This window comes from Equus caballus, chromosome 9 (assembly GCF_041296265.1).
Source record: "Equus caballus isolate H_3958 breed thoroughbred chromosome 9, TB-T2T, whole genome shotgun sequence".
Taxonomy (NCBI): domain Eukaryota; kingdom Metazoa; phylum Chordata; class Mammalia; order Perissodactyla; family Equidae; genus Equus; species Equus caballus.
The window spans coordinates 20,772,022-20,779,472 of NC_091692.1; the positions used below are offsets into that span (position 1 = coordinate 20,772,022).

The 7,451-nt window shown below is 38.4% G+C and overlaps 1 pseudogene; it reads right to left on the reverse strand.

The window, feature by feature from the left end:
• Positions 1–1,040: 1,040 nt before the first annotated feature.
• Positions 1,041–5,992, reverse strand: LOC100065166 (ubiquitin carboxyl-terminal hydrolase MINDY-1 pseudogene; annotated as a pseudogene).
• Positions 5,993–7,451: the final 1,459 nt, after the last annotated feature.

The following is a 7,451-nucleotide window of genomic DNA, read 5'->3' on the forward strand; positions in this document are numbered from 1 at the left end:
CTGGCTGTACTTGTGCTATGTTTTGTTGCTGTTATTCTAAGTATTTGATGTGATCTAATATTGTTCTGAGATTCTTGCAATGAGAAAGAGTAAATTTTCAAGTTATAATTACCATTGATAATAAACCAATTATAACACAGGGACTTATACAGAAATAGCTCAGTAAATAGTGTTATTTAAGATTAAGTATTATTTAAGATGAAGAAATACAAACTTGAGTTGTTGAATAATATCTATAAGTTGGCTTGTAATGACTTGGAATTTTGGCAATTTATAGAAAAGTTTGATATGTAGTAAAAGTTGATCAAAAAAGTGAAAGCCTTTAATAATAAATCAGAAGCTATAAATATATTATACTTTGTTGTCAGGCAATAATGCCCTAGATATTAATGAATAAACTAGCTATTATAATTTTTAATATTATGATAACTAATGAATAAACTAGTAATATGTTTCTTCCAGTGAAACTTTCAATAACTTGCTTGAAAATAAATAAACATCAAGGTTTATATATATATATATATATATATATATGTATATATCTTAGTTTTACCTTATATATAGTTTTGTTTTTTCCTTAGGAAGGAAGTTTTATTTCCAGACCCCTAGGAAGACATTACAAATAATGAAGATAGAAGCCCAAATCAAACCCTGAAACAAACAGAGACAGGCCTGTGGGAGAGCCAGGAGGACCCAGCCCGTCAGTGGTGAGAAGTAAGCAAGAAGCATTCTAGACAGGGACCTCACTCGAAGTCTGAGTCTGTATATTAGTGTGACTACTCTGGGGAAAGAGGGTTGAGAATCAGAAATCCCCACCCCAACAACCCCAGTGCTGCCCTGGATGATTAGGAGAAAGAGAAGGCAGCAGCACACGAGGGCAAGGATGTTACTCAGTGTGACCTTGGCTTTTACTGCCTGCTCTTATCCCCAACAGTCCATCAATAAATTACCCTGCCTATCTCAGGGGCTGAGCTGGGAGAGAAAGCAAAATGGTCATAGCCTCTGAAAGAAGCGATGGGGCAGCTTCGCACTGGGCAGGGCTACAGGAGGACACAGTCTGACTCTTGCTTCGGCCTCTGCTGATGATCCATGGCTGGGCATCCACACACAGGTCCTCTCCCCTGCGACAATGGAGCCACGTTGGCACAGTCTGGAATGCTTGTTGCCATTGGTACTCTTTTTGCTGAAGTGTCAAGTCCCTAAGACCCAACATGCCTTGTGGCTGCTGCTGCTGCTGCTGCGAGAATAAGGGGATTAGGTAGTCCTGGTCTTCTTGCCACTGCTTTTCTGGGGAGCCACTCCCACCTTCTGCTGCACGCCTCTTGTCCAGGGCATGATTTAGTTGAAAGCCAGAGTCACAAAAGCAGCTGTCTCCATCCACAGTGTGCAGGCTCTCCCACATCACTTGCTCCTCCTGTAGAAAGCCCTGGTCAGTGATCAGTAGGTATAAGTAACTCTTGTGCTTAGGCATGATGCTAAAGTGGTTGTTTCAGAAAAAGACACTAAGTTCACCTTCTTGGCACCTGCCATTAGCTCAAACAGACCACAGTAGCTCAGCTGTGCTGCGGTGGTCTGCAATCAGGCCTCTGTCACAAGGCTGGTCTCGCTGGAGTGCTTGCAGGAGATAGTCTTCTCTACCAGCTCATTGAAATTCAGTTTCCCAACTACACTCACAGTCTCAGATTCTGTGGATCAACAAGCCAGCCAGGATACAGAGGTAAGCCTCGTAGGTCGAAGATACCGCACTCAAATGTGTACTCAAAATCAGAGACACCCGTGAATCATATGTTGACATCCTGACCTGTGGCCAGTTCAGGCAGCACTGTCATTGCATCATCCTCATTCTGCTGAAAATTAAGCTGAAGTCCCTCTGACTTCTGGGGCTTGATGGACAGGAGGCAGTCTCCAAGATGGGCCCTGAACTCATCTAATGTGATCACTTCCCTCTAAGGGAGCAGCACATACACATAAATACATATACATATATATACACACACACATAAATATGTATATATATATACATATATGTCATGTGTATATGGCATCTTTATATAAAATTGTTACTTGGATCTTTCATTAGCTCTTACTACATGCTCAAACTGTTCCTTTAAAGTCATGTTTTCAATCTTTCAGCAATTGTCTATAAAAATGCTTAAATTGCTATTATTTCATATAGCTCATTTTGATTTCTAGCCTCATCATCTTTCACATCACTTTTAAAGTATGGTGAAATGAAAATATTTAACAATTGAGAGAGAAAATAGAGAACATCTTTATGTAATAGAAGCTGAAATATGTGTGCATATGTACATATGTGTGCGCGTATACAAACATACACATACATGCACACATATGTATATACATACAAGGATATGTATAGACATGGAAATGTATATATTTATACATATATATGTATACATGTGTGTATACATGTGTGTAAACACATTCACATTATAAGCATATGTTGTATGCTAGATGAATCATATGTGTATTTTCCCTATATTTTAACAATGGGAAATGTATAAATTTTAAAACAATCAAATAGAAAGAGATAGAAACTGACTTAGTTTAAGGTAATTATTGTCGTGGACAATAATTTTCCCTTCTTCTGACAACTAACATGAAAAGACTTCAAATCCATCTTGACATATCACACAGTTTACTTACGTGACAAACACATTCTCTGTTCTCCTGAAAGAAAAATAAAAGAATCTCTACATAATCTGACACTAACTTTATAATGGGCTCAGTTGAAGGAGATGTGAGAATTGGCAATTCTGAAATTGATTGTTAGGAAGTTTGGTTGCTCTTCTAAGCCCCTTTTGTTATATTTTAGCTTTGAATGTTAAAAACAATTTCAGTAGAAATAGTGGTAATGACAGTGCCTATAAAAACATTGTCCAAAATTTTTAATCAGTTTCAACAAAAATCGTTTACAAATACACATTTGAGACCATCATCAATGAAATTTCAGTAGAGACAAACTTCTTCCTCTGCGTGTGTGTGTGTGTGTGTGTGTGTGTGTTTTAATCCATTAGAAAATTCAGTCTAGTTTGCCTGACATAAGGGCGGTAGGTTTCTATCTCTTAGTCTAATTAACACCTTTAATCTTTTTTAATGGTTAGGCATTCTCTCTTTGGTTTTGAGGCATGCTAGAGATAAAAGCACAGAGGCTGGAGGTTAATCCTTCTTGTACTTTATTTCTTAATTTCTGCCACAAGGATTCCCTTTCCATCATGGCTATTTATTCAGGAACCCTGATGATACACTTTCAGTAAGAGACAACAGATAGTTGGTTTAGAACTATCATTCCATATTACTTAGATATTAAATTATATGGGCTTTAATTAATAACTGTTAAAAGGAACATAACTCCAATTTCTTATATGTCTTTATTATTATGACTAAAACATGAATCAAATTAATGTTTTTAGAATTGGTATTGAACTCAGATAGCACCATACCCGGAATTATTCTAGCAAAGTGATAAAAAGAGTGGTAAACACCCCAGATTTAGTATACTAACTTATTGATGATGATTTGGTTTTTCTCACTAATAGGAAAAAATTTTCATTTCCTACAATATTAATAATAGAAATACATTAGCTAAAATTTTGCATTCAATAAATCAGAGATTTGACTTTTCTTCTTAGAATTAGGATTTTTAAGTGTGTTAATATGTCTTACATGAGGTAAAAACGTTTTGACCAATTGCCCTAGTAGCTTTGAAATATTTTTAAGACAATTTTTTTTTCAGAATTTTGGAAAATATATGGAGAGATTTTGTTTGTAAAAATGTACTCTCCTTCAAAATTCTCCATTTGGAATTTTAAGCAAACTACAGATTTTTAAGTATTTTGAAATTAATAAAACCTTTTCAATAAATTTTCACGGTTTGAGATTTCAGCTCAAATATATTATAATATATGTCTTCAAACGGTTTTGCTTTAATTGAACCAATATGCCATCTCTTCAGAATTGTAACTTAGGAGGAACTTTTCAAAATGGACTTGTTTTCTTTAAAAAAAATAGAATTAAAATATTCTCAATTTGACAAGGATTATTAAAGTAAACATTTCTGAATTACACACAAACACGCACACTCTAAAGATCTCTAAATAATTTTAGGTAGAGAAACTCAGAAGTCAAAGAGTGCTAATCAAATTCTTTAAAATGTGACAAATTCCTTGGGGAAAATCCAAATATAGGTAAATTACAAATTAAAGCGCTTTCAGAATTCGAAGTTGTGAGCTTTGTAGAAAGCTCATTAAAACATATGTGTAGAACACATTTGCAAAGAAAAATATAATAATTGTTCTACTTTCACTTCCTGCTATGAGCTATACTCTCATTTAGCATCTATAACTATATAAGATAAAAATATATTGGTGTAACAGAGATTTATTTTCTTCCCAAAATATTCTCTTCAGTGATTTGTGAGGGGAAAAAAGGAATAATGAATAATATAACAGCAGTCTGATGATTAAGTTTGAATATTACCTGCTATGTTTCTTCATAAACCTAACTTCTCCGGTAGAAATTTGTTGTTAGTGCTGTCGAGCAGATTCTGACTCCTAGTGCCCCTGTGTACAGCAGATCAGGGCCCTACCCAGTCTTTTTGCGCCATCCTTTCACGTTCTGACGCTATATAAGACAATGCTATTCATAGGGTTTACATGGCCAATTTTTTAGGAAGTGGGTGGCAGAGTCCTTTTTCCTAGTCAGTCTAGTACAGAAGCTCCGCTGAAACCTGTCTACCACGGGTGACTCTGCTGGTGTTTGAAATACCAGTGGCAGAGCTTAAGCATCACAGCAAAACACAGCTGCCACAGCATGATAACTGACAGATGAATGATTTGTTTCCCTAACCTGGAAACAAACCTGGGACATACGGGTGAGAATGCCTAATCTTAACCACTAGACCACCAGGGCTGGCATGGTAGAAATAGATGAGTATTATTCATTCTCCCTTTTCTTAATATTTTTTCTGACTATGCAACTTCTATGTACTCTTTGAAGAAAATCTAAGTATAAAATGTATTTTGTGTGCCCTGCCTCCTCCCCTGCCATTCCACTTACTAGCTATATGCCGTTGACTAGAATAATTGACCTAGAATAATTTGAACTCTATTTCTTTATCTGCGAAATGAGGACAATGTCTGCTTTAAATTGCATGTGGGTGAAAACCAAATATAATGGTTATAAAGCTCCCAGCACACAGACTGCACTCAACAAATGTTAAGGATGTCTCCCATTTTACAGACTTCTCATCTTGTAAGCAGCCGCACATCATACCACCTAGTTATACAAATCTGAATAAAATATGGCATCTTTTGAACAGCCAGAAAACCATGATTCAAATAAGTATTACTTTTCCCAGTGAAGACTCTGTGTTTACTCTTCTTTCACTTTCTTCATTATTTTTATTTTAAATCTCTAAACTGAATGCTTTTCTATCTTTCCAGCTTCTTTTCCTTTTCTTTTATAATCCTTGCTTATAGAAACTCCAGAAAGTTGATCTGCAATAGAAATCACAGCACATTATGTTATATGTCTACACAGAGATTAGACAGTGTGTTTGGAGGTGTTTTAGCCATGAGGGTCACCCACTAGAATGAACCCCTGCACTCCTCTCCTCACTGTGCTCTCAGGAGCCAGAAGACAGAGCCCCTGGCTTTCGCTTTGGACATTTGCTATCAGGCAGGCTTCACCGGCTTGCCATCAATGTGGTCACATACATTCAGAAAGGTCCCACCCTTGGAGTTTAGTTTTCTGCTCTCCAGTCTTGAAATTCTGAAGAACGTTATCTGTGGATTTATTTCTTGTAAGTGAAGTTAGATGGGACAATGGAGCATGCAGTTGAGACTTAGAGCCTGGCTCACACACGGTCTACCTCTTTGGAAGGAGCCCTGGGCCCAGATCCCAGCTCCTTGCTATCTGCTCTCCGGTGTCCTCGGCCTCTGCCAGTATCCTCTATCTGCCCCTGTCCCATGACTGCTGATGCCCTCGGCCTTTGGCAGCCACTTGGATAAGACTCTCATTTCTCCCTTCCTGTCTGATCTCTGTGGGGCCTGGGCAAGGACCTGGGCTGGGTTGGGGTCAGCAGCGCATGTCCGGCCGTGTTTCAGGGCAAGAAATGGCATCAACATCTCTGTCCCAGCTGGCCACTCAGCAATGGTGATCCTGTCTCCCATCTTCTGGCATCCAGGAATCCAGCATGTCCAGCTGCGGAGGCTCCAATCTCTAGGCGAGAGGCCCCTCTGTCCACAGTGTGTTGGGCGGCAGTGGTGGGAAAGGGAAATTGACTTCCCTGTTAAGGCGCGTCTGTCATGGGTGCGGGTGGGGTCCCTGGGTGCCTGCCAAGGTCTGCACTTTCTGGCGCGTATTCCCATGGCAAGTAAGCATACATTAAACAGAAAATAAAAGAACTAGAACAAGTCAAGAGAGCGATCACAGAGAAAGGAACAAGTTTAGTATTTCATTACCTTTAATGGCATTTTCACTCTACTTTTTGAACAAGGTACCCTGCATTTTTATTTTTTTCTCAGCCTCCACAAGTTATGCAATAGTCCTGCCTGCTGGCTTGTTCTCTGAGTCTCCTTCTTTGGCCACTAGGACTGTATTCACCTTCCTTCCTTTTCCTCTCTTTCAACCCCAATAGTTACTTTAACCCCAAAGGGTGTTGGTCTGCTGAGGTGGTGTGCAGCCACGTGGTCCTGGACCTCACTTCCCTAGTAGTATCTGAGTCTTTGTAACCCAAGAAGCAGTGACTTCAGTAGATTTGTTGACTCTGTAAACAAGAGAGCCAAGATTTTTGCTCTTGTGGAGTCTCTGTTTTAGTAGGGTGAGGTGCTGTAGACAGCCAACAAACAACTCAACAATTAATGTCCAACTTTTGTTAAGTTTAGCAATATTTAGAGGTTCTTGAAATTTTTTGAATTTTCAAATTACTTTTACAGAACGATGATTGCATGTAGACACACACACACTTGCTCTTTTAGTGGTAGAAATTGTGGATTGATTTTTCTAGCACAGGGAATTATTTTCTTCTATGTACCTTGTATTATCAATAGCCAATGGAAATTAATGATAGATATAATCATTAAGTGCCATGTGCCTAAATGAACATAGCTTAGGAGGAAGTAAAGACTCTACTGTCAAATAGCTCAAGACACAATTAATAATTCAAAGAAATGTATACAAGGGCCAAACCAGTGGTAGAGAAACAGAACTACCATTGGATCCAGAGTGAAATGGCCAGTGGAAGTCAGAGTGGGGAACTGATCCTGAAGACGTATCCTGAAGATGGCTGGGAGCAGAGAGTTGGAATGGATAGAGAGGACTTTCTGGGTGGAGGAACAGCATGAAGAGAAAGGGAGAGACTTGTCTGGGTAAAGGCAGTATTGATAACTACAAGCGAGACTAAAAAGCTTGGGAAGACTATGAAAAAA